The sequence below is a fragment of the Balearica regulorum genome, chromosome 4, assembly GCF_011004875.1.
Source record: "Balearica regulorum gibbericeps isolate bBalReg1 chromosome 4, bBalReg1.pri, whole genome shotgun sequence".
In the NCBI taxonomy this organism is placed as follows: Eukaryota; Metazoa; Chordata; class Aves; order Gruiformes; family Gruidae; genus Balearica; species Balearica regulorum.
The window spans coordinates 64,075,412-64,102,507 of record NC_046187.1 but is presented as its reverse complement, the minus strand read 5'-3'; the positions used below and the strand labels follow the sequence as shown (position 1 = coordinate 64,102,507).

Sequence of the window (27,096 nt, the reverse complement as noted above, 5' to 3'; positions counted from 1 at the left end):
AAGCTGGGGTAGGTAACAACTGTTATAATTTATGGAAGAGGCTAGGATCAAAGATGACAAAAGCTGTTAGTAATATTGTGTCACAGTTTAACATATTGGACAGAAAGACTTACTGTGATTGATGGGTGTCATCTTAGGTTCACATGCAAGTAGTTGCTAAGTATATTTTGGTCACTTGACAACTCTGCTGGAGCATTTTGTGATTTTGGAGCAGGGCACCAACAGCTGAGCATGCTGTCAGATATGGGCTCAGAGGAGGGCAGTTGCTGTGGCTGTGTTCATCCTTCTAGGTGATTCTCCACTTGTCACTGCAGTGGTAAATTGGGACCTTGCTACTGTCAGGAATGAAACCCCTTGACTGTGTAGCACAGGGCGTTCCTCTGAGGTATGGTGATAAAGTATCCCCACCTGAGGGGGTTGCCAGCCAAGAATTAGTGTATTGATGGTATTACAGAGTTTCTGAAGATGTACTCTGGGTATGAAGGTAAGCTGGTGGCAGGTGCAGGTAAGAGGTGCAGGCTGTGCTAGGAGCCTCTGAGATAAGTGGTGGCAGATTTCAGGCACATCAAACAGGAGGCATTGTGAAATGGAGTGTTTGTTTCACTCACTTGTGCCACCAAGGGCTTGTCAAGGATTGAGTGCATTCAGGGATTCTTCCTGTCCCAACTAGAATAACCCAGGGCTCTTTCCTGATGCCCTGGAAGAACAATACTGTTGTACATCGCCCCGTTGATGATGTGAATGGGGCAACGATGGAAAAAAGGTGCCAAGAGTGATCTTACAATACCTCCCTTGCAGTTCAGGCCAGATTCTCCTGAAATCAGATGGAGCACTTCTAGGTATTTCAGATGTAAAGCATCAAGCACTAATTCAGCTTTTGTTACTCAAGACAGCTAGGAAGTATTAAATGACAACAGTTCAAATATACATTTTGCTGTCCTGACAGTTTAGATGTTGCTGACAGAGGACTACCTATAAGTAAACATGGGGATTTGGGGATCCTGTTTCTTGAAAAGGAGTGAGTAATAGTCCCAATGGTTGCATTTAAATGACTTCAAGAGTGGGACTGTTCATTAGCTCAGCCATAGAACTGCTATTTGTCTACCTAGACTGCTGCCAAATTACATACTTTATGAACATGAAGTGGAAAGGAGGACTTTATGACTTCCTTTTTTCTATTTACTCTCCTGGCACCTTGGAATCCCATCTACTCCAGTCCTGCCCTGCAGACAATTTCCCCATGCATTTATTACATTAATTTCTTTAAATATTTTAAATAACTTCATATTTCCTTTTTGAAAAACAGGTTGAATTTTATGATGCATTTCTGTTGACATTGCCTAGAATATTCAGCCCTTGAATTCATATTGAACTCATATCAATCCCCAAAACTGAGAATGATAGTGAATGCACTTGCAACTTTTTTTTTTCAATTATCTTTCAGCTATATCAATTATCTTTTGGTGCATTTTCATTACTTTTCAGGTGCTATAGCATCAGTCCACCTATTTACATGTGAGGAATATTCCATACTGGCTGATAACAGTGTGCCCTCAGGATATATTTGGATATCAAAGTCAATACCAGAGGCATGCTCACTTGCTTTTGTGAGCACGGATTTTTAAATATTATGACATTATTTAATTTAATTACACAAAGAGTGTCCTATGATCAATACAGGGATGCTTTTTTCTTAATCATTGATCCATTTTTCATAAATACGAAGATTTTTCAGCTGTCTAGTAGCAATGATAATGGGAAAATGCAGAGGGTTTTTTTCTATGGCAAAAGGGGAATAAAATAATTTCATATGCCTTAAAAGCATGATAAAACCAGCAGAGGGGTTACAGTTACTTCACAAAAATATATTAATGATTCTTGAAAAAGTAATAGAATATATTATTGTAGCTACTATTTGCTACGAAGATGTCTTATAGTGCCCAAAATCCTACAGCAATAAATTAGTTAGGAATTAGTTTGTTTCCATAACTAAGAAACCACATCAAAGGCTTTGATGACACCATAAAGGAGATGAGGTCCATTATGGGTAATACCGTTACAGTGAAATATTTAGGCCCAACTGAATGTTTTAGATCAAAGGAATCAGCCTACAGGTACAAAACAAACAACTGAAGTTAGTTAGAAAACAAATTTGTATGAGGTCTAATGTTGGAGATGACTGAAGGAGAGGTTTACTAGCACATGCATGTACTCGGATGGAATTACCTGCCGTGAGGGGACAGGAGGAGAGTCTTGGTTGTAGAATGCCAGAGGAAATCACAAGGAACGGGCCTTGGGTTTTACAGACAGACATTGTGTGCAGCCAGGCTATGAAGTTAACAGAAAGGCTTACTCCAATGCTGATTAATACCTGAACTGAAATACTCTTGCATGGATTTAAGTTTAAAATGGGGTGTATAACAGGCAACCAGGTGGAAGAAGTTTTTGCTGAAAGAAAACTGAGGCAATATATATATTTCTGAGAATGGACCAAGGGTGAAACTGCAAAAGTGTGATTGTGAAGCTTTCAGGCATGGAAACCACCGGCTCTTGTTTAAGAACTGTGGCCGCTGGCTTGATGTCCTGCCTCTGTGCAGAGAAAAGCAGGAGCCAAGAAGCGTTCCTAATCTCCTAATCTCATCGGTAGAATCCAGCTCTTGGATTATTTCCCAACCACTAGACATATTTTCCTGATCTCTGTTTCCACTGGTGACTAGATGTCTGTTATCATGAGAGGTCACCTTCTCCCCCCTCTTCTTTTCAGTTTCTTATGCCTTTCCTAACCCCCTCCTCGTTCTCTTAATCCTTCCCCCCTCACTTCAATTCCGATCACTTCTTTAACATTCATCTTCTTTTCCCTCTCTGAAAATTATAATCAAAACTTTCAATATATAGAAAGAGTTTCGTACTGACAGTGCTAACATATCTACCAACATATCATACTAACAATCCCAGGTATTTTGTTGGTTTTATCCATTTGTTTTGTTGTTTTTATCCCTTGTTCTGGTCTCATTCTTTGCATGCATATTGTCTTTTTTTTCCAATATAATGTGCTTTTTTTTTTTTTTTGGAATTCATATAATGTTTCACCTGAAAATAGCACTTGAACAATAGTGAATATGATGTGAAAATATAACTTTCAGAGTATTTAGATCAAAAAAATCAACAGTAAATTGAATTTTTTCTAAATTTTGTGATTTGGAAAGAGAGGAGTAGAGGAGGGTTTGTAAAAAGGAAAATCATGGTTCAACTTTTGTTACAGATTCCAAGGCTTGAAAAAAACTTTGTTATCATCCAGTCTGACATCATCTTTGATTGCTTGACAAGAACTGGAAGGAGTTTTTTTAATTAATTGATGTTTTAACTGTATGCTTTTTAGAAGGAAAAGCTTCAATCTGTTTTTTAAAATGTGTGGCAGATATGCACATACATAAACTGTTCCAATTCTTAATTACTCTCAGTGCTATAAAAAATACAGTGTTTTTTTCTAGTCTAAACTTGTCTATTTTAAACTATTAGGCATACAAATTTTTTATGCATTTATCTGATAAAGAACACTCCAATCTAATTGTCTTCCCTATTAAATATTTTTACATTGCTATAAGCCCACCCTATAAACTTCTCTTAGATGAACCTCAGCTTCTTTTCTTTACTATACTTTTGTAAAGAAAAGCTTGTCCAAATTCCTTTCCTCCTAATTTTTTCCTTGCAAACCTCCTCATTTTTCCCTTAGCAGTTTAGCCACCCATATTAATATTTAAACTCTTAAATAAATTACTTAATTGTCCAATATCTTTCTTGGGTCAATAAAAGGTATGGAGACTTGGCTCCTTTCCAGATCAGGCCAGGCATTGTCACTAAATTTGGGCTTATGAATTTAACCTGGTTCACCCATTTTGGAGAACAAAGTTCTAGTTATGTATTACACCTGCAGAGAACCATGTTTTGTGGTGATTTCACCTGATTTGCATGGTGGTAATTAAGATTTTAGTTTTGTTTATTTTTTAAAAGCAAACTCTTACCAGTGATCTAATTATGCTATAATGTTAATATTTAATTCACACAGACTCTTATCATCTCCTCTGTTTCACTGGTCTTGCTGCATTACTTTCAGTATTTCTAATGAGGAAATAACAGATCCTGAATTACTTCTACGAAGTAGAAGGGAAATGGATATTAAATGCTTTTTTCCCCAAGGTTGCTATTTCACTTCTAACTCACACAAAATGCAAAATTCCAATTCTAACTCTAGCAGTGTCCTCTGTATCTGCTTTGTTGATTCTGTTACTTCATTGACCAAAGATAAATACATAACTCTCAAGCACAAAATGCATAGGATTAGGCCAAGTTTATTTTCTTTTGGTGTCATTTTGTATTTAGAAGCCAATCCTTGCATCATCAGGTTAATCTTGAAAAACAAAAAACTCAACAACAATTTCAAACCTCTTCTCAGTTAGCCTAGACAGCTCCAAAACATTGTGATGAACATTATAAATCTTAAATCTTTCTATTCAGATCTATAATGGTAGATATTATCTAATCTAACTATTATATACGCAGTTCTTAACATCTTATACTAAATATCAGAAAAAATTATTGCTATAAGTAAAGCTAGAGAGATAGAGAAAAAAATGAGATACAGACATAGCAACAAAATCAAAACTAATTAGAGCACAAGTGCAACAGCTCACTAATAGATTATGGAGGAATTAATGTTAATGATCTCTTATACATCACTGCAATTGTTTTTATGAAGTACTTCTCATTGAGTAGGTTATTAATGTATTCATGGCAAATGCCCCAAATATAATTTCTCTTTGCATATACATATCCAAAGGAGGAATGGCTGGATATAAGATACTGTGGTTGGATTGCTTTGTTACATCGACCCAAGATGACAAAATAGTGCCTCAGAGACTATTAAAAGTCAGGATAACTTGAAGTAGTTTCCTGGCTGCTCTAGTTTAGACTGGGGAGATTAAGTGGTTCCAAGACCTCTGGAAGCAGGAAAGCAAAAGTAACTTGCAGCGTTTTCTATCCCTGATCCTCAAGTTCTGCATCCAGGAGAGACTGATCTGACTCAGAGATGGTAGCCTTGTCCTGAAGGCTCCAGGCTCAAGGGATGGCTATTCATACCCACATACAGCTGGAGATTTCAGACACTGAATGCTGTACAGGAGAACCACAAGTTCAGAAATACATTTGTGTCTCTTCTTCCTTGTGTGAGCTCTCCTCTCACACTAATATTGATAGATATCTTCCCTTCTTTTAATGATCTTAGTTATAAAATCCCCTTTAAAAATGCCTTCAACATAAAAGGAGAAAGAAAAACATTCTGGAATGCAAGTCATCTTCACACCTCATATAGCTTGTGTTGTTATTGTTTGTTTTTAAGGCCACCGTTTCAGTTCTACTGTTAATGTATTTTTATGAAATACTTAGAAGAATAATCTGTAGATAGAAATAAAGCTTCTCTGACACATTATAGTGCCAACATAAGGTCACTTTAGTAATGAACAGCATAAGTAATTTCTGATTATTGTTGGGGTTGAAGTGTGGCAAAATTTCTTTCTTCTGTATATTGCACATCATTAATGACTGACATTTCTTTGTTTATGTGTATTTCTGTGAAAGTCTCTAGAAATAAGAAAGCTGATGAGAAATATGCACCATATTTTCTAGTCTTCTCAAATTGGATTAGTCCAGTTGAATCACAGGAAAAGATCCTTGTTGTCTTTGAACCGACTCTTTAATGCTTAAGCAAATTAAGTCATTAATGAACAGCATTTCTACTAAATTATTCAAAGCATGATTTCACGATAGCTGGTCAAAAAACTCCAGAAAAATTGAATGAGTACAGAGGGCAAAATTTGCTTACTCATTTCTATTTATCTCAAAGCAAAGTTTTGAAATACTCTGTTCCTAAACCAAAATAAGCTGCAAGAAATCACATGTCATTTTACAAAATGACGTGCAACATATCGTAAATGTGAAAATTAAGATAAAGCTAGGCAATGTTTGCCATGTCCAACATTGTCCAGAGGAGAGTACTTAGTTTCACACAGTAAATTCATACTATACATCCTACATATATTTGAAACCAGAATATACTTCATCTCAGGAATGAAGAATGTATTCTTGGAGAAATACACTGTCTCTGAGGAAGGGGTTCCTAGAAGCTGGACGTGGTAATGTAAGACATGTTGACATGATTCTAATTCAGAAGGGTGATTAAATAAGGATAAGAAATTAAATAAAGACTCCTAAATTTGTACCTCCCATTCATGTATATTATATGAAATGCTATAGATAACCGAAATAACCCTTTCTGTTTCAACAAAGGTTAGACCAACTTCAGGGTAGGGCTGCTTCCTGTCATATGAATGTTGCCATATCATAACTTTCTGACACAGTTCATTGAGTCTACCATCTCTTGTTTCAAGCTTAACCTGGTCAGTGAAGTGACTGTCTGGACGACACAATTATTTCATTCCTTGTACCATGGAACCATATCTGTAGCATACTGTCTATACAAAGAAGTACTAATAAATTAGGAATAGTTCATGGATTATCTCCAAAGTGAGGCAAGTATCATGGATTATCTGATAAAACAGTTAGAGAGCATTTTTATTGCTCTCTTACTAACGTTTTACGTTTTTCTTTGTATTCAACACAGTTGAATCAGTTGGTATTCTAACAACGTGTATATAACACAACTCTTTCTTCCTGGACTTTCTTTAAATATTCATTCAGTATCTTTCAGATGAACTTAACGTGGACTTGCTGTTTTCTTTGCTTTATCCACGTTGTTAAAATTGTAAGTAAATTTCTGAGAGAAAGGAGGTAGGATAAAGAAAATTACATCTCTTGAAATACACAAATGTATTATACCAGAATAATCACAGATACATTAGTCTTTTTAAGCTTTATTTTGAAATATAATCATGCATTTAAATAGTGAAGCACAGATTAAATTCCCTTTTTATTCTTTCTACGTTTTTACTTTCTTCTCTCTTTAAGAGTAAAAATGTCAAAATTCTTCTTTTAACAGATCAGAATCTCATTACAATAGATTGCTGACATAATGACACCTATCAAGAACATATTTCAGGGGCACAAAGGTCATTGGTCTTATAATACCAGTGAAATATATTGTTATATCATACATGCTATACCATCTATACACCAAAAAGACTTTGACAAACCAATTCAATAATTTAGGATTCTGAAGAAATTACTATTAGAAGTGGCTGTGATAATTGCATTGGCAATCTGGCCGGCACTGACCATATTCACTGCATGTTCTGCAGCCTTCTCCCTGTGTGCCAGAGTTCCTAATTTCTCTTTTACTAAACCCGCAGCTCTTTTGCCTACACTCGCTGGAAGCTTGTTTCCCTCTGCCAGTTTCCATCTGTCACATTCTTCCTCACATCCCTGTTCCATCCATGCATCACACAAATGCTTATGCCATTGTGCTTTACTTATGCACATATATCTTATACACATCCATGTCTTATAATTACTCACATCTGGATGTCCTACACTCCTCCCTTTTTACCTGTATCTCCATTCCTTGCTTTCCTTTGACATCTTCTTCTCACTGTTTTCTCCTGGAAATAAATAATTCAGGGACTGAAGATCTGTAAAGTGTTTGGGGTAATGAATTGCAATAGCAGGTACAATGCTGTTAAGCAACTGGACATTTACAATTAACAATTGATTAGCTGACAATTATGCAGGTAAGTGAAACAGATGGCTGCGCTAATCATGTGCAAGAGCTGCATACATTCCTCTTCTCTTTTCAATTTCTGTTTACACCAAAATTGACTAGATTCTTTCCCCAGTGTCTAGAACATCCCCTGCAGCTTTAAAATTGATTAGATAGTTTACAAAATGCACCATGCTACTTCAAGACAAAAAAAAGAGAAAAAACACCGAGCTGAGCCTCACCTTGCTCTATCAGACTGTACAGGTAATAAGACTGAGGGCGAAAATAGGTAAAAGTTTTTATAAGATTCTGCCCTACTACTTCGGAAGAGTTAGGCAGCTGCTTCATCTCAAATCAATGAGCATTGCATGTGTCCTTATGAAAGATTAAATCAATGTATGTAGCTACCCTAGCATCTGTCTCTGCTTCTGCTGAAGTCAGTGAAGAAACTTCTGCCAAGTTCTGAGGAAGCAGGTTCAAGCCCTTAATATTATCCACTACAGTCATTGTTATTCATGGTTCTGTATTGATTAACCTGTCTCTAAAAAAAGGGAGGAGAGAACAAAGCACAGAAAGAATTGTTTTAAATGGAAAGTTGCTGATCCTGGATTCTGAAATGTGATACACAGTTGAACAAATCCTGCCGATGGCTTATGCTAAGTAGTTGCAATGAAGTTAAATTACAGCCTGAATATTTTTTTTAAGAACACGTAGTTAATTTAATTACATCTAAACCTTACAGGCACAACACTTGAAAAAAAAAGCTATCTGACCACCGTTACTATATTAGCATTATTCAAATAATTGTTAATCTAAGAAAGCAGTTTAATAATATCTGCTTTTGTAACAAGTTGCTGTGCTGGTTGACTGAGACTTTCAAGGAACCCTTTTCCCACTGAGCCAAGCCAGTAACTTTGTTACGCTGTGTGATAGGACAGATTGGCTTCCTTCGTTCTTTTCTGTTGTGCAACTAGCAAGGGAGGCAGTGATGAAAAAATTCCTTTGAAGAATAATGAAATAAGGCAATAACTATGTTAGATTACCCAATTCCAGGTCTTATATTTTTCAAATAATTTCTTGTAACAAAGGGTCCTAGTCCTGACTGTGAAACAGCAGCATGCAACATCCACTTTTCTCTTTAAATCAGCTTTTATAGAAAAAAATGCAATAAAGCAAATGTTCCTTATATCTGTTTAATGATCTATAACTCAAAAAGCTGTTGAAACTATTATGCTGAAAAATTTTTCAGGAAGATTTCCTTCCAGACCTGCAAAACTACATTTTAGACCTGAATTTCTTCAGTAACTTAAAAACCTCAGTTTTCAATGGAAGTGATTATCTAACTCTTTTTTTCTTGTGAATGTAATAGGGAGATGTCTCTCTAGAATGAAGAAAACAACAACAGCACAGAAACTACTTCAATAATTTCCTAACATTTAAATGTTACAATTTATAAGAATCATTCCATGCAGCCATTAGCCAAAAGTTAAAAACTTTTTTTTTCTGCAATAAATATTAGCTTTTCATGAGCTTCTTAAAATTGCTCTATAATGTTTATATCTGTGATTTCTGTGCTTTAGAGAGGAAAACCTTGGGTCAAATAACTAGGTACCTTATGTAGAAAGCCAGTATTCTAATATTCTTTTGCTCAGGCTATATCCTCAGGTAAACGACCTGCACCTCCATACATGTCCTCTTCAAATAAATATAAACTCTCTTCTTGAATTCCATTTGCTGACAGATTAGATATTGGGAGGTCAGTTGAAATTCATGGATCTATGCAGGTTTATGCCAGCTGAGCAACTGACCCTAATCCCCCATTCCTCAGTTTATCTGAAAGTAAAAGACTTCTTTTCACACACCAGTTAAGTCTGCTAAGTGACAACGGTGTATTTATCCAGCACGTCATTTACAAAACCCAAGTGCTTAAAATTGAGGAAATGAAATGTTAAGGATGTCATAAATCTTAGTGTTCACAACGAGTCTGAACCAACTCTTACTGAAGTCCACATGAGTCTTTCCACTTATTTCAGTCAGAGTTGGACAGGGTCCATAATAAACAAGTATTTTGTCATACGTATAGCCAGATATGCCACTGAGGGATGCTGATCTGTGCATTTGAATGACCTAATATGGCAGAGGCAGTAGCAAGAGAGTGTTGTGTTCTAGATATTTGGTGCAGATACAAACACTATGGAGAGCTCAGGAAAAACCAGTGTAGCCAAAAAGCACCATTTTCCAAGTGTGGGTAACAGCTGTCTTTTTCTTCTCTGATTTCTGGTTTTACAACACTTACTCAGATTAAAGAATCTGAAACACAAGGGGAAAAGGCTGGCATTTGTTTGTTCTCACTCACCTAGAGTCCTTATTATCAAAGTTAAGAATGGCCTATCACTTTTCACTACGTGCGCAATCTATGTATTTCGTACTCCTTCAAGGAAATAGGGCTTTTTTTTTCAAATATTTGAATAAATGCACAACTACATAGTAAAAAATGGTAGCATAATATGTACAAAAGTAGTTCCTCTTTCTCATTGAGTACTGAATTCATGTATTAAACCCATAGAACCATAGCACTTTTGTAATAGCTTTATGTGAAGCATTCTTATTCAAAATTAGCAATAATGAAGTGTATGTACTCTACACAGCTTGCTACACTAACTTTAAGCATCTTACAGTAACTAACCTTAACATTTTAAACATTGGCAGAAGCCTTTCATCCTTATTCATTCTGTTGTGTGGCAAATTCCATTAACAACATGATTAAGGAAAAAAGATCTGAAGGACTCTGAGATTATATCTTCTGAGGGAGAATCATTACTTCACATTTATATTTTCTTAAGGATTGTTTTTTAAGATGTCATTGACTTTTCTAAATTCAAATAAAAAAGATGTGATTAAAACAGAGTACAAATATGCAAGCAGGACTCAATTTCATAGTTAAAAGTTTGCTCTGTACATGTAGATGGGATTGCTAGTGGCATAAAGCTTTTGAATGAAAAGAGGCAATAGGAGAAGCACCCATAGAAACATTGTTAAAATGCAGCTGGTCCAAACCTGTGGCCCTGTCAAAAAAGTAGATCGAAGAAACTTTTATCAGACATTGACAAAATTAGTCCACCCTAATTCAAATTACACAGACCTAAAGGCTCTATTTTTCTACTGTAGTCTTGTAAAACATAGCAGTCTGTATCAAACTCATGTTGTTAAAATCTGGTTTTTTTCTTCTTCTTTTAGGTAAACTGCTAAGTGGTTCAGTAGCCTTTCAGTTTCCATGATTTCTTTTGGAGGAAAAGCTAATATTTAGAAAGGAAAATTATGGAATAAGATATACTCTAGAAGTATTTGCACAATAGTAACATCAAATGATAATAGAACTGATGTTTTACAGTAGCACTCCAACTGGTTATATTTATCCAGACAACAGAGGTGGCTTAAGGCTATGATCTTCGACACTGAAGCAGGTATATCCAGGAGAATAACAGATACTATCATAATATGCTAAAGAATTCTTATTTTTCTCATGCAAATGAGAAAGATGTTAGGTACATCTTATAACACAGGAAATACAGTAATTTCCTTAAGAAATAAAGTAAATTCAGTCACTGGAACTACTTATACTCTGATTATAGCTTCAATACAACTAGTGAGACGAGAAGGTGATGCAACATACATGTTCATTATATTCCCAATTTACTTACCTCCCACCCAGTTCCTGGTTTTATATATTCAACATATTAGCTCTGGCTCAGTACTAGACCTGTCAGACTACAGCTGGCTCCTTAAATCCATACACAATGTATACTATATTGTACCCTAAGCCTGATTCAGAGCATACTATGTTTTTACCTATTTGAACCCAAACAATTATCTTGAAGCATTCATTGGACATAGAGCCAGACCTTGGTGCATTGGGTTGGCTTGCTTTTATCATGAATTTTAATGGTGAGAAAATTGCATCTGTTCCTAACTGCCTTTCAGCTGTTAGTCACTTCTGCATAGCTGATACCAGAAACAGATGGGGAAGAGAGGAGTTCCTCTTTCTGTAATCAGGTTCTGAACTCAGCTGGGACACCAGTGTGTGGAATTAATGGCAATGCTTCAGTATGGTTGACCTCAATCCCAAACTCAACATCCAGTGAGGAGTATCTGAGATGGCTCTCCTTGTGTGCACAGTGCTGTACTTGAGCTAATAAGCCTCTGTGGAGATGGCACAGTTTTCCGTGGAGTTAGTCCTTTTGTAGCAATTTCTGTACATATGGAGCAGTTAATCTGCAATCCAGATAAACTATCAATACTCACTTGTGCATGTACATACCTGTGAGGGTCTAGATAGTACTATGTACAATAGATAAGATTCTTAGCACTATTTATATTTAAGTTTTGCATTATTTATATTTAGGTTTTCTGAATTTTTACCAGATACTATGATGGAAGATACTCTTTCTGCTTGTAAAGTCTGTTATGTTTAAAAAGAGCACCTGGAAAGCAGAGAGGAAAGTTGTCTGTTGAATTTTTTGGAAGTTGTACTCTATAACACACTGGAGGATAGAACCCCCTGAAAGGAAGAGAGGGATTAGTCCTCTGCTGAGAGCAAATGAGCATAGAAAATTAGTTTGGGTAAAGAAATTTCAAATGCTTGGTGTCATGCAACCTGGCAAAATAAAAGATTGGGGATTATATATTTATAACCTGAATATAAAAACTTTTTCTAGGAGCCTAGAGAGGACTCTGGAATTTTTAAAAACTTAGAAACCAATGAAAGCATTTCTGGAATGATAGTCTACCTTCTGGAAAGGTCCCAGTAAGTGAAAAGGAGACTTGGGTATGAATCCTTTTGTTTCTATTTTGTCTTACTCAAAATTCTCTCTATTATAAGTTCTTTGTGCAAGCTATGCTAATATTAAGCCTAGCTTTACAGTTTTTTGTATATTTTTTGTAAGAGAAAAGTTTAGGTATCCTCTTCTGAAAGCACTGCTTGATTTGAATCCCTGCACAGCTGTGTCAGACAGGGGGAATGTGTACTTGTAAGCAGCCTTAAGCCTGAGGTCAGAACCTAGTTTTACTACAGGCAAGTAAATTTCCACTACTCTGAAAACTAGGGCTGAAACAAAAGAGAAAGATCTCATCAGGAAAGAACTTAAAACTTCTTAAATAAATAGAATAGATCTAAGTCTTCCAGTTAAGTAGCTCCAGGATAGGAAGAACTAGGTTGTAGTTTCAAAGTAACCTCTGAAAGATCTCTCTAGAAAAAAGTTTTCGCCATAAGTGTTAAATGTGTTTAAGTGATTTCTCAAAAAACTAAATGATAGCTTGAAGAAAAGATTAGTTTCAGGTATAGCTTTCTTTGGCAACTCCTTCCCAATATCAAATCAAGAATTTAGCTCCATTGCTTTTCTCATGCTATACTACCCTTCTAAAGAAAAGTTTTTCCTAACATCTGAATTTCCAAGGGTCAATAAGTGAGTTTTGCCCATTGTTATATCAAAACGTTGTTACACGTTAATATAAAAAGCTTGACTCCCTCATGTTAGTAACAGCCCTTTAAGTGGTTCTAGATAGCCACTAGGTCACCCTTACTCCTCTTCTAAGCAAGCCCAGCTTCCACAACCTCTCCTTTTAGCCCTTGTGGTCTAAGACCCTAACCATCTTTGTAGACATCTGCTGGACCCTCTCCGGTTTCCAGAAACTCTGCAGAGCAGGAGACTGAGGGGGAAACTGCCCACTTTTTTCCAGACAGAGCTTCACCAGTCCCAAATAAATGTGACCATAACTTTCCTCAATCTGCTGGCCACATGCCTCCTAACATAGCCCAGTATGTGATTTGCCTCACTTGCAATGAGAGCGCATCCTTGCCTCGTGATACTCAACCTGGAGGCCACCTTATCCTCCAGGCCCTTTTCAGCAACCTCTTTTTCAGCCAGTCACTCCTCAAACAGGCACAGATGTATGGGGTTTGTTCTGTGCTAGAAGCAGAATCTTGAAAATCTTGTTAAACTTCAGGAAGTTTCCATAGGTGAAACCTCAGATTTCTCAGGGTGACTCAGGACTGAGGATCTTGCAATTGTTGTGAAAACTGCTGTCTTAAATTAAAATATTTCATAGGATGCATTCCATGTAATCATCCAGATAATTGATGAAAATGTTGAAAAAAAATGGGGCCCAGTATCAATACTGAAGTACCCTGCTGATAGTCCATCTGTGTTCGTATTATTTTACTTCACACAGGCATTACATTTGATAATATTGTTAGTGGTCTGCCTTTGAGGATTTCAATTACTTTTTTGTAGGCATGTGATTATTAGTTTATGGATTTTGTTTTGGGTTTGTGTGTGGGTTTTTAATTAACTTATTTCTTATCTAGCTAAAGAGATTTTATTGCCAAATATATTTTATTGTCTTTTCTTTCAGCTGGAAAGTCATTTCCTCTACAATCACAACCTCTCCTTTGTACAAGCTTTCCTCACTCTCTGACTTGAGCAATGTCTTTAATTGTCTCTGTGGTCTTTAGGACTCAGACAGCCTTGGGAAGAACAGTTTCAGCTTCTGTGTTACTCACTGTTACTCTGTCCTGTCTAAACTTAAACTACATCTTTGAAAAGAATGGTTGGCCATTTGGTCTGAGGGTTCCTTTTGCAGGAGGACTTAAAGGTATATCATGAACTTAAAAATGGTATTATGCAGTTTAGAATTTATTTGAGCTTGCTGCTTCCTTGTAACAGAACTTAAATTTTCATGAAAAACAAGAAATTCCCCTAATTGGTACCTTAGGGCAAATCAAAGCAGGCTGGAAAAGTCAGACTGGATTCTTTGCTTTTCATCCATCACTATTACCTGTGAAGGCTTTGACATAGAAGACCTTCAGTGTGTTTGCTCATTTGTAACTCAATGGGCTTAACAATTACACTATTAAGCTATTTATCCATTTCCTAGTAGTATTGGCTCTGCTGCCCTAAAAAGTGCTTAAGCTAAAGTTTGAACAATGTAAGCATGTATTGGGAATTATAAACTGATTTCTTAAAATCTCTTTTCAAAGTACAATAGCATTTCAATGTATGCCTGAATTTGTCCTCTGGCCTATTCCTAAAAATAAAACCTTGGGTTAACATCAAGCTTCTCTCCTCCAAATGGTGTGCTGTATCGGCCTTGGTTCAAAGGGTTTGTATTTCAGTGGTATGTTATGTAAGTTATTATAAAGTACTTTGGGAATTTTTAGATGGGAATTACTGTTTACTAGCTCTACTTTTGGGTAATTGATCACATTATCCATTACTGGCCTTTGCTGCAAGTTCACAATATAATATGTTCTGGTACATTTGCCTGATTGTTTTATAGAAACTTTTTTCAGACTTAACTTAGACTAATGTTTGCCTAGGCATTGAATAGATTTTGGTGGCTTCAACTGTATTACATTTATATATACGTTATTCATATATACTATGAAAGCAGTGCAATTCCCTGAGATTGCCAGCTTTTATGCTGGTTCTTTCCATTCAGCAGAGTTCGCATTTGGTTTGGGTAAACTAATGTTACCTAGACCATGAGCAATTTTCCCCATTTTGTGCAGTGATTTATCCACAAATTTTGTATAAGGTGAGGAAGGGAGTACTTAATCTACAGTATGGCTCTTAGATGTACTGAAATATAAAATATTTTCCTGTGGGATTAGTGAATTAGCCCCTTGACCTGAGGAAAACTCTTTTTTTATTATAATTATTTTGATTTCCTGCTACTTTATATTTTTGATTCTGAGCTAATTTTTTATTTCAAGTCTTCAGAGGTTTGCATGAACAACCATTCTTTTACTATCTTAATTGGGAAATTTTCCCTTTGTGACAGAATTATTATGTACTTTGGATGGTACACCATCTGCTTGCCTACTCCAAATTCTCTTTCTTTTACCTGGCACCTGTTTACTGCGTGGCAAATCCTTTCTTTGGTGATAAGTTCAAATTTGTAATGAAGTCCCCTGGAACCGAAACTGAATAAAAGCACATGAGACTGTATACAGTCCAAACTATACTTTTTTTTATGACTGTCCTGGGTGTGCAGTTGTACTGAAGAACCACGATGAAATGTTCTGGTTTTGTATTTGTTTCTCTGTCTGGTGATCACAACAAGAAAATCTCCTGTTGTTTCACAAAGATCTTCCACTTTTGCCTATTGTCATGAATAATATTCCTCACCAAGGAAAAATTTCAACCATAAGGAATGACAATGGATTTATACTGATTCTTGTTTTATGTGTCCCTATAGTAAAAACCTTTGTTTTGATACGTAGTGCGGTGGGAGATCAGCAGACAGAGAGAGACTTGAGGTTCCCCTACTTGAGTTAAGCTTTGAAAATAAGAATTCCTGAAAAATTAATATGGCTGTCTTCTATTTGCACTACAGAGAAAACTAATGTACTTCCAATAAATCTGATAGAATATGGCATTGACTTCTGAGGGAATGTTTACATCTGGGGGACATGACTTCTTTCTTGAGTGTACAACAGGATTGTTTGATTAAAATGTAAGTATGTGGTTTTATGTTTAACTGAAAAGTAATTCTTGTGAAGATACTTCCAGCAGTTTCAGATCCTTTAACTCCTATGCCTGTGAGAAACTAAAAGAAGAAAAAACAGAACAAAACAAAAACCTTACATGCTGTACCTGAGTGAGATTATGCACTTTAGACTTTTAGAATACAAAAGAAAATTAGGACTGTGGATCAAACAATAGCTCACGATCAATGCATTGCCACACATTGTAATTTCAAGGTCCTCCAAGGAACCGTAGTCCACCTTTAGGAGGATGTAGGAAGAGAATGGTAAACAATGTCAAAATAAAACTCTATTCAATACAATGTTTATGGGCTGTGCTTGGATATACGTGGTTTCTGATTACATATTTTTAAAAAAAGGAATTTTAAATAGTTTGCATATTGTCTAGGTTTTTCCCTTACTATTCACATTTTTATGGCTCAGGAGGGGTAGAAAACATGCAATGGTGATAGAATTGCAGAGCTGTTTAAAATTGTAACATGTTTTGGGAAGAAAATTTACATTTTTTTGTTCCACATATGCAATCTCCCACTCATTTGCTTCAGTCTGCAAATCATTAAATGAATATAGTCTTACAGCAGTGGTGTTGGAGCAGCACATCGCTCTGACAGAGCTGAGAATCAATTGCGTGGACAACAGAGGTTGTGCCTATTTCTTCCAGTGTGGGTTCTAGCCTGCAAGTTTATGTGAGGGGATATTGGTGGCTGCTTATTGTTAATTAACATGGTTGGTTGATTGACTAGATTTTCCATGAGACTCCTGCTGCACCTGCAGATCTGTAACTACAGAATAGGTCAGTCTCCTGGCAGCAGATGAGGGGGTGGGGGCTGTGTCCCACAAAGTCTCTGAGCCAGCTGAGCCTGAGCACACAGCAGTGCCAGGAGGAAGTGGTGGGGGATTGCAGTGGGAGGATGGAGGTCCCTGTCTGCTGATCTAACCCATCATCTAGGGAGGTTTGCTGCTTGCTGGTGACTCATATCTGGGATGTGGTGGACAGGCTGTCAAGGTTGGTTTGGCCAAAGGACTATTACCCCCTGCAGATCTTCCACTTGGGCACCATCAGTAGTGCTAGGGGAGACCTGCAGCATATCAAGTGTGACTGCACGGCTCTGGGAGTGAGTGCCAAGGATAAGAAGGCCCAAATGGTCTTCACCTCATTTCTGTCCATGAAGAGGAATGGCTTGAGGAGGAATGTGTAGATCTTGTGTGTCAGTAACTGGTTGTTGTGCAACTCATGTCAATAGCAGGGATTTAGTTTTCACATCTCTGAGGATCAAGAACTGCCAGGAAGAGAAGGCATCTATCTGACCAAGTGAGGTGAAAGCATCTTTGCCAATAGGCTGGCCCACCTAGTCAGAAGAGCTTTAAATTAGGAATGGAAGGAGAGAGAGATGATGATGCCCAGGTCAGTAAGGAAGTGGTGGACAGTGTTGGCAAGCAAAGGGTGCATGGGTGGACAAGAGAGATCTCATAATCAAGAAAACAGCATTGAAAAGTGGGCATTCCCAAGTGTTGCACACAAATAAGGAAATGAAGACAGGACAGCATGATGGGGAATGTGCTTGCTCTTTTCCCAGGAAATGGGAATGAGTGGAGCCCAGCTGAAGTGCCTGTACACTAATGCACATAGCATGGGCAATGAACAGGAGGTATCAGAGATCTGTGTGCAGTTTCAGGGCTATGATCTCATTGGGATCACAGAGACATGGTGGGATAGTTCACATGTGCTGCCATGGCTGGATATAGGCTCTTTAGGAAGGACAGGCCAGGACAACATTAATGAGGACTCACCCTTCAGGTGAGCGAGCAGCCAGGATGCGTGGAGCTCTGCCTGGGGAAGGGTGATCAGGATTAGTAGGCAGAATAGTGTGAGTGGAGGGTGTCCGCTACCAACTGCTTGGTCAGGAAGAAGTAGGTGAGGCCTTCTTCAGACAACTGGAAGAAGCCTTACATTCACAGGCCCTGGTCCTCACAGGAGCCTTTAACCATCCTGAGATCTGCTGGAGTAGGAAAACGACAGAGCACAAGCAATCCAGAAGCTCTGCATCAGCACATGCTGGGGATCAACTGGCCAAAAGCAGCTTTGCAGAAAAGGATCTGAGGGTTCTGGAGAACAAGAAGTTGATCATGAGCCAGCAATGTATCCTTATCCCAAAGAAGGCTAACAGCATCCTGGGCTCCACAAGGAAGAGAGTTCCTGGCATGGTGAGGAAGATGATCCTTCCCCTCTACTCACATCTGGAGTGCTGTGCCCAATGCTTGGCTCCCAATGATTGGAGAGACATGGACATACTGGAGCGAGTCCAGAGAAGAGACATGGATATGATTAAGGGCTTGGAGCCTCTGTCATAGGACGAGACGGTGAGAGGGCTGGGACTGTAGGAGAACAAGTTCAGGGGAATCTTATCAGTGTGTATAAATACCTCATGGGATGAAAAAAGAACATGGAGCCAGATGTTTCTCAGTGGTGGCCAGTGAATGGACAAGAGGTAATGGGCACAAACTGAAGCACAAGAAATTCCATTTAAATGGAAGAAAACCCCAGAGAGGCTGTGCAGTTTCCATCCTTGGAGATATTTGAAACCTGACTGAGCATGTTCCCAGGCTGATTGCTTTAGATGACCTTGCTTGAGCAGAGGGACTAGACAATGTCCAGAGGTATCTTTCACCATCCACCATTTGGTGACTTCGTGAAACCAATCCTTTGTAGAAAATGGGAAAATATGTCTTGACATTCAGTTTATTTTGCAAGCCCTTGATCTGAGCTAAATTTGCTGAAAATTATATTTGGTTTCCCAGAAAAAAAAAAAACTACTTGAAATGAAAAGAATTAAATGGAATATAAAATCTTTATTTTAAAAGTTGTGAAACCCTAAACTAAAATACAATGTGTCAATTGCAGCTATACATTAAATATCAGCAGGCTTTAGTGTATTTTCACCAAAGCATTATGTGGGTTACCATGAATGACTTGAGGCTGTGTCTCAAGGTATAAATAAACCAAGGATATAGCTTTGTTTCACAACCCAAACATTTCTCATTCCTAGGAGACTGTGTGCAGAGATCAAGCACCTGCATAATTTAAAGGAGGAGAAGTAGTTCCATTGGCTCATATTGGTCTACTTAATTAAAGTCACATCTAGGCATGTTTATAAACTGAAACTTGTTCAAAATCACAAATATATCATCTTCAACTTTATGTCTTATTGTATACAATTACTATTTCTTTTTCTCCTGTCAAAACAATATCTTGTTGCTAATAATTCAAAAATTCAATTCTAGATTTTTAAATAAATCTTTCCAAACAGCTTTTCTTCAAACATACATGCCAATTTAAACCACAATAAATCTGATTTCAAAAAGGTACGCTTTTAGTAAAAATTCTGTCTCAATTATTTAAGATTTTGTTGTTGCAATTGATTATTTCCCTTGGTTGCTTGTTCTCCATATGTAATGTGCTCTAAAATAAAATACTGTATAGAGCTTCCAGCTTTATAGAATAGTAGAGCTCAAAATTACAGTAAGGAGTGTCATTCTTTATGTGTAAAAGCAAATCACAGACTAATGGTGCAAACTTACACAATTTTAGTATGCTCCATTGACAAGAAAATATTTTTTTCCCTATAAGCGAATTTAAATTTATATAAGCACCATGTACAGGTTTAGATTCTTTCTCAGTCAGGTCTAGCAGCTAATTTTATCTTAAGTAGTAGATTGTAATCTATTAATAACATCCTAAATAGTATAACTAAGCTAGATAAAGTATAAAAAATAAGAATTAAATATAGTCTGACCCATCTTGGATTGGATGAATAAAAAATAGAGAGGCAACAAAATGAATGGAAAACATTATGGGTGACAAATTCTGTACTGACTTTTGTCACTAAACCAGTTAACTGTGAGCTACCTCTGTATATGTTTATATGTATATGTTTATATGTGTATGTATTTGCTTTAAATCAGTCAAAACAACTTTGTCTGAAGAAAGGATGGGAGAAAGGTTCCCTTTCTATGTTTCTTCTCCTGCACTGAAGTATGTAGAATTTCTCTCCTGAAAACTACCTGAGATCAGCTTTGAAAATAAATCTCTGACCTGAACTAAGTAACACTACATTTCTTCTCAAGTAAACTGGCCACCTGCTAGTGGCCTTCAAGGTAAAATTTAGCCATTCTGAATGCATACACTTAGATAATAAGTGGACATAGATCTCGTATCATTGCCATGTATGAACTTTGCCATATCTGTATTTCACTGTTCTGTAGTTCAAATGTGAAAAAAATGTGAGTAAAGTTTAAGCAAGTAAAGTTTGCTTTGTTTACTTGCTGAATTTCCTTGGAGCCAGCAGTTGTGAAACCCTGCTTTGCTCTTTAGGGTGACCCTTGCCAAAAATGTTAGTCTGCAATAGTGCCAGGAGAGTCAGCTTTCAGAGCAGATAAACTGAAAATATGTTTTTCTATTAAAACAAATAATAGTAAATGCTGAATTCTCAGGTTTTAAAAATGATATAATGAGATCATTACAATGATCAAAGCAGCATCGGTTTTGTAAACAAGATAAAGTGGCAGTTCGCAGAAAATATTTGCAAATAAAAATATGGGTGGAACACTCATTTTAAGTCATACATCTCTTTTCTTCCAACTCCTCGTGCAGGAGGCCATTGGGATAAAGAGAAGGAAATGGGGTTCACAACCATTTAAGCCCACTGCCCAACAAAGATTCTTGGGTGACAACAGGTTGCGCAACAGGAAAGGTATGAGGAAAGTTTGCTTTGCGCCAGCTAAGTGTTGAACCAACAAACATTGAACCCCATGTGCTTCTAGCATCCTTACTGAGCTAGATGAGATTCCTAGAAACCTTATGTCTAGCAGTAGGTATTGCCATATGGCTCAGATTGAGGTGCAAGAATTCAGTAATGCAGTGATGGAATAATCTGCTTGTATGAGAAGCTTCCTCTGAGCATTTACAAGAGGATGTTCTTGGTACCAGTTCCTATGAAAGTGACATCATCTGGGAAAGGCTTCACAAATTACATGAAGTGGAAAAAAATATAAGAACAAAAATCCTTTACAGAAAGGTATTACATCAGTAAATGACTGTACCTAGAAACAAATGAGGCTTCCTGAAGAGAGAAATGATACGTTTAGATGTACCAGAGGAAATGAAAAGAGAGGTGTTATGTAAAAGCAATAAACAATAAAGTAGCGAAGCATTCTTTTGTCTGTGGTAGGTCTGAAAGAGGAAAAATTCTCAGACAAACATAATATAGTGACCATGTCGTTATTCTACGTGTGACTGTTAAAACATTTATATAACCTATAATTAGATATGAGCCTATTTTTAAAGAAAGAAATGCATTTTGACTTGGAGCATCCGAATAAAACTGAAGAGTTAGTTTGTTCTAATAAACATGCATAGACCTTAAGAAGACAATTACTTGATGGTTTAACTCATTGCTCTCTTAAATGCCTCTTACTTGACTTGTCTGTTCTGATACAGTTCTCTGAATTTTATCAGACCTGTTATTTTTTAAATTCTGGAAACTGAAGATAATTACTCATAAAATTTTCGAGTAGTAACCTTTTACAAGAAACCTTTTTTAATTCAACCATGCTCCTGCTCTTCAATTAGCAAATTACTATAACCATGAGGACAACAGAAAAATCATCTAATTTTCTGTATTGACAGGAGAATTTGGGAATGGCTTGCTTAATTCTTGCACCCTGAGATATTGTTACATTGTTTGTAATTTTTAGCAACTCAGCCCCAACTCAAACAGAAAGTAGCAGGATTAATTTGTTACAGTTATAAGCTACTTTGGAAAATTTACACCAATGGGGAAAATTAAACAGGATGAATTGATTCTGTCATGTACTCTTGTTCTCTTTGTGATCAAAAAGTCAGAAAGGATCGCAATGTGGAAGATACTGGACCTGGAGGAGAAAGAGATACTCCAGCAAAGTACTGAGGATGCTGTCAAATGTCACATAAACCTTAATTAATCTCATATAACTTAAGCATTTAAACGAAATACCTGAGGTAAGAGATGATTTCAGTGTAGGAGTACTCCTACACTTCCTCTGTAGTCAATGAAGAGAGAACGGCCCCGCTGAAGCATGATTCAGGTTTCAGACAGGATGACTCACTCTGAAGAGATGTCTTTCACTTTTTATTAACTGTTTAGAAACACCAGGCTTGTAAATTGGCTGTCTAAATTTAGATGAGAGAAATCCCTTACTGAAGTTATCTAGTCAGTCAGTGAAAAGAGCTGAGCATCTCAACAGGGTGATTCCTTCTACCCTAAGCGAGATCTCTAAGACACATAGAATGTTTCACGTTCTAGAGAAGCTTCTCTCTCTGCAGTAGTGCGGTGAAAGCCTCGATAACTAGCTCAGGCTCTAGTAATACCACGCTTTAAATAACTAAAGGTAGGTGAGACTAATCTTTTCCTTAGACTAGTTCCTTGCATAAGTATTTCATTGAGAAAGCTAAAGCTGAGGAGAATGAACCTCAAATACAATATGAGTGCTAGCATGCAATTATTTTGTTGATTCCAATAGGTTTGTCTTAGTCTAAGACAGTTGTCCACAATGACTGTTGAGTTTGTGAGGGTTGTGCATATTCTTGCATTTTTCCAGATATTCAAATATGTCTGTAATAGTCACCAGAAAACTGAAGGCTAAAAGCTAGACTACTTAAAGTGTTTAGGCCTCTAAAAATGTAGATGTTTTTAAAAGATATCCTTAGTCACCTCTCTGCTGCCTTGAAAGCTTCATTACCATTTTAAATCTGGTTCCATGTGGCTAGTTAATGCCCTTATACTTTTTCCTCTACTAACTTCTTAACTTTATAATGTTTGAATCAAAACTGAGCTCTGGCTGAGTCACACTGGCACGAATAAATCACAGTTGAGAAAGAAATTCTCCCCTGTACAAAATTATAAAATATCTTTTAATTGTTTCTTCACTGAAGGCAATCTTCTCTCCCCTTCTCAGCAAAGTACCCTCCTAACACAGCACTGTGACAGGTGTAGGGCTTCAATGTTGTCAGTTATAATCCTTTATATGTCACACCTTCTATCATGCAATGGGCCATGCATTTTAAACAGAAGTCTGTTTCCTAGTCTGTGGCAACAGAGTGCCAGGACATACACCGTACAACCATATGGGTGTCTCTTTGCAGGACATATGTTGTACATCCTTAGGCACTAAAGCAATTAACAAGCAACTGTAAAGTAAATGTGATCTCCTCTGAAAAGCTCCAGAGCAGCTTTCAGTTTTTAAAATTATATTGCTAATTTATGCCATGAAGAAATTCAGAATGTCAGAGGCAGGTACAGTGATCATAGATAAAAGCAACATTAAGAGGTAAATACAGGTTTCTTTTCAGAAACAATTGTAGTATTTTTCACGTTAGTAGAGCATTATGAAACTCAAGATGTTATAAAAAGTACTAACATTCAAAGGATAATCCAGCATAAGAATATGAAGATACAGTAGCCAAAAAAGACAGTAAAAGCAGAATGCAATCGTTATCATCAGGAGAATGTTTTACTTGTTGGTCAGTGTTTATACAGAACACCATTGGAGAAAACTATTTTTATTTTGGATTTTCTACTGCCTTTGTGAAATCTACTGTTGAACCTGCTAGTGGTCACTGAATCCCACAGCTCAGAAGAGGCGAGGCTGCCACAGCACCGCACGCCCAGCTCCAGTCAGTGGTTGGCTGCTTCGCAGTTGCATCACGAGCACACAGATGCAAATGGGTCTTCCTGGTAGATGGTCTAGACCTAAGACTTCACTGGTAGCTGACCCCAAGACAGTCTCTCCAGTACCTAGCTTGGACCTCCTACTCTCTCCAGTAGCCAACTCTCAAACCCTCTTGTCTCTCCAGTACCCAGCTCAGACTTGTGGCCACGCCAATACCAGGCTCCCAAGCCTCTTGTCCTATCCAGTGCTGAGTCTGGCTTAGTGTTCACTAGTGATCACACACTGAGATACACACCCACGCAAGGCACATGCACCCCAGCCTCTCCAGTTGTGCAGGAACACTGTGACCTGTGGTCCCCAGTCCAGGTGCTGGCACTTAGACCTCCACACACACACATGCACACAGGATAAGCAGCTCCTCATCCAGAAAAACAGAGTTTAGTGAGAAGAAAGGGCAGAGTGCAATGATCAGGCACAGGGCATGGCCACACAATCGTACTGACCAGCAACCTGTTTGCACAAACCTTTTCTCTCTGTTTTCCTCTCCGTTTCCATGTTTTTCCTTCCCAAACCACCATGATCCTTCCCTTTTCCCACCTTTGATCCTTCCTCTAAACATGCCCTTGTACACTGTCTGGTACAACCCCCAAATGCCCCTCCCTGCATCCCCTAATGAGTTTGTCATGGTTTAACCCAGCAGGCAGCGAAAACAACCACACAGCCATGCACTCACTTCCCCCCCAGTGGGATTGGGGAGAGAATTGAAAATGAAAAAAAAAAAAAAAAAAAAAAGTAAAACTTGTCGGTTGAGATAAAAACAGTTTAATAAGACAGAAAAGGACGATGATGGTGGTGATGACGTTAAAATATACAAAACAAGTGATGCACAGCACAATTTCTCACCACCCAAAGCTGATGCTCAGCTAGTCCCTGAGCTGCCTCCCGGATAGCTTCCCCATTTATATACAAAGCGTGATGTCATATGGTATGGAAAATCCCTTTGGTCAGTTGGGGTCAGCTGTCCCGGCTGTGTCCCCTCCCAACTCCTTGTGCACCCCCCCCCAGCCTCCTCGCTGGTGGGGTGGGTGAGAAGCAGAAAAGGCCTTGGCTGTGTGTGAGCACTGCTCAGCAGTAATGAAAACATCCCTGTAATTATCAACACTGCTTTCAGCACAAATCCAAAACATAGCCCCATACCCACTACTATGAAGAAAAATAACTCTATCCCGGCCAAAACCAGCACAGAGTCCCATAAGCAAGAAGCCCTCCTCAGTCCAAAGGTGCTCTGGAGACCCTCCCCACTGGCTCATTCCAATGGGTGTCACCCCCACCCAAGGGCTGACACTCTCCTGGGACAGCTCTGGTGGGGCTGGGGCTTGCTTCTCTGGTTCTTGCTTCTTCCCCCCAACCCTCCTGTGATGGCTCTGCTCTCCTTCAGCTTTCTGTCACATAACGTAACACGCTGGCACCATAGCTACTGACAACAGGTGGCACAAAAAGAAAAAGCCATGCTGGATTAGACCAACAGAGAGTTTAGACCACTGTTTTGTCTTTATCACTGGCCCATTTTATGCCCCATTTACTGACAAAGTTGTTCAGCAAAACTCTGCTGAGGGCAAACATCAGCAAACCTTCCTTATGAAATAGATGTGATCTATAGTTAGAGATATTAAGCCAATAATTTGGAATGTCTTCCAAAATTATGATGTTAAATTTTATTCTGGACAATCTTGAAATATATATGTAAATATGTGAAGTGTGTTCCATCCTGCACGTCCTTGGAACTTTCTGTGACTAACAGTGCTGGTGAATAATTATGTACTATGCAAAAATACTTCTCATTGATTTTTAATCTGACAACTTTAACTTCAGTTAAATATGCTATTTTCTTATACTAGAAAAGAAGCTCCCAGTATGCCTTTCTTCATACTACTGATTATTTTTTTCTACTTTATTACAGCCTTTTTATGCACTATTTTCTATGTAGGCAATCTTTTCAACTGTTCTTCGTGTACATTTTTTCGTACTCTTCATCACTGCCATTAGCTTTCTCTGAACCTTTTCTGGCATATAGTTGGGAAACTTGTGACCAAACATTCTTATCACGTAAACCAACATAGCACCCCACATGCAGCTGAGCAGAGAAAACATATAAAATGAGAAGTGTATCATTTTGCCACTAAGAAAAGCATGGTATAGAAATCAGATCATTTAGAAGATGAAAAATAAGATTCAGCAATTGATATGCTGCTTGGTGATAAAATTGATATTATTAATTGATTTGCTCTACTTGTTGCATGGACAGAAGATGGCAGTTTTCAGGGCTGTGAGAAGACAGAGAGATGCCTTTCAAACTCAAGATGTGCAGAGTACAGAATGTTAACGACAGGAAGGATGTGTGAAATAGGTGCTGTTCTTTTATGTGTTTGAAGCAAAAAAGATGAGAAGAGACTATTACTCACTAGCTTTTCTTGTTCTGATGCTGAATTTCATTTCTGGAAACTAACTTTTGTCTTTAGGACTCTAATTTGTCCTCTTTAGCTACAGAATATACACAAAGTGCTGCAAGCCAATCCTAGTGTTTGCTACAGCTGTAGCGGGGCAACATAAACTAGGAACAGTTTATAACTTTCAATTAAAATAACTGTTCTTCTGAAGATACCTTTGTAGCTCGAGAGAGACCTCCTTTGTCGTGCTCTGAGACTTTGCTCCCAGTGACATCCCTAATGACACAGAACACTGGTAAGTCTCCACATTTTATTGTCTGGGAGTTTGTAATCAGGGAGTCTGAAGGTCCGCAGTCAGTAGGATCACACCTCCAGGTGCCCAGACAGACAATGATCAGATGAATAGCACTTGGAAAACTAAACCCCCTACATTAAGAGATTTCCAAGGCCTCGCTTTATAAGCTTCACTTTCTAAAATGTTTATTTTTCTAAACTTTTCAGATGTAGCATAGAAATAACTTTGATTTTAGCTATGTATAATTCATTTTTAATTGCACAACAAAAATGCTTAACTTCCTCCCTTTCATGGGCTGTCTTATACTATTTAAAGAAAAGACTTCTGTGTATGAGGAAAAAATATTTACTCCAAAATTAAAAACATGTTTCCACATGGGTGTTCCAGGCTTCTT

General features: G+C 37.7%; 1 long non-coding RNA gene across 1 annotated transcript in view; it reads right to left on the bottom strand.

Moving 5' to 3' along the window:
• LOC142601570 (uncharacterized) overlaps positions 1-22,368 on the bottom strand; it is a 55,578-nt gene extending 33,210 nt beyond the window's left edge. The window contains exon 1 of the long non-coding RNA XR_012835088.1: positions 22,286-22,368. This is a non-coding gene — a long non-coding RNA (uncharacterized LOC142601570). The remainder of the gene's footprint in view (positions 1-22,285) is intronic.
• Between the last annotated feature and the right edge of the window lie 4,728 nt (positions 22,369-27,096).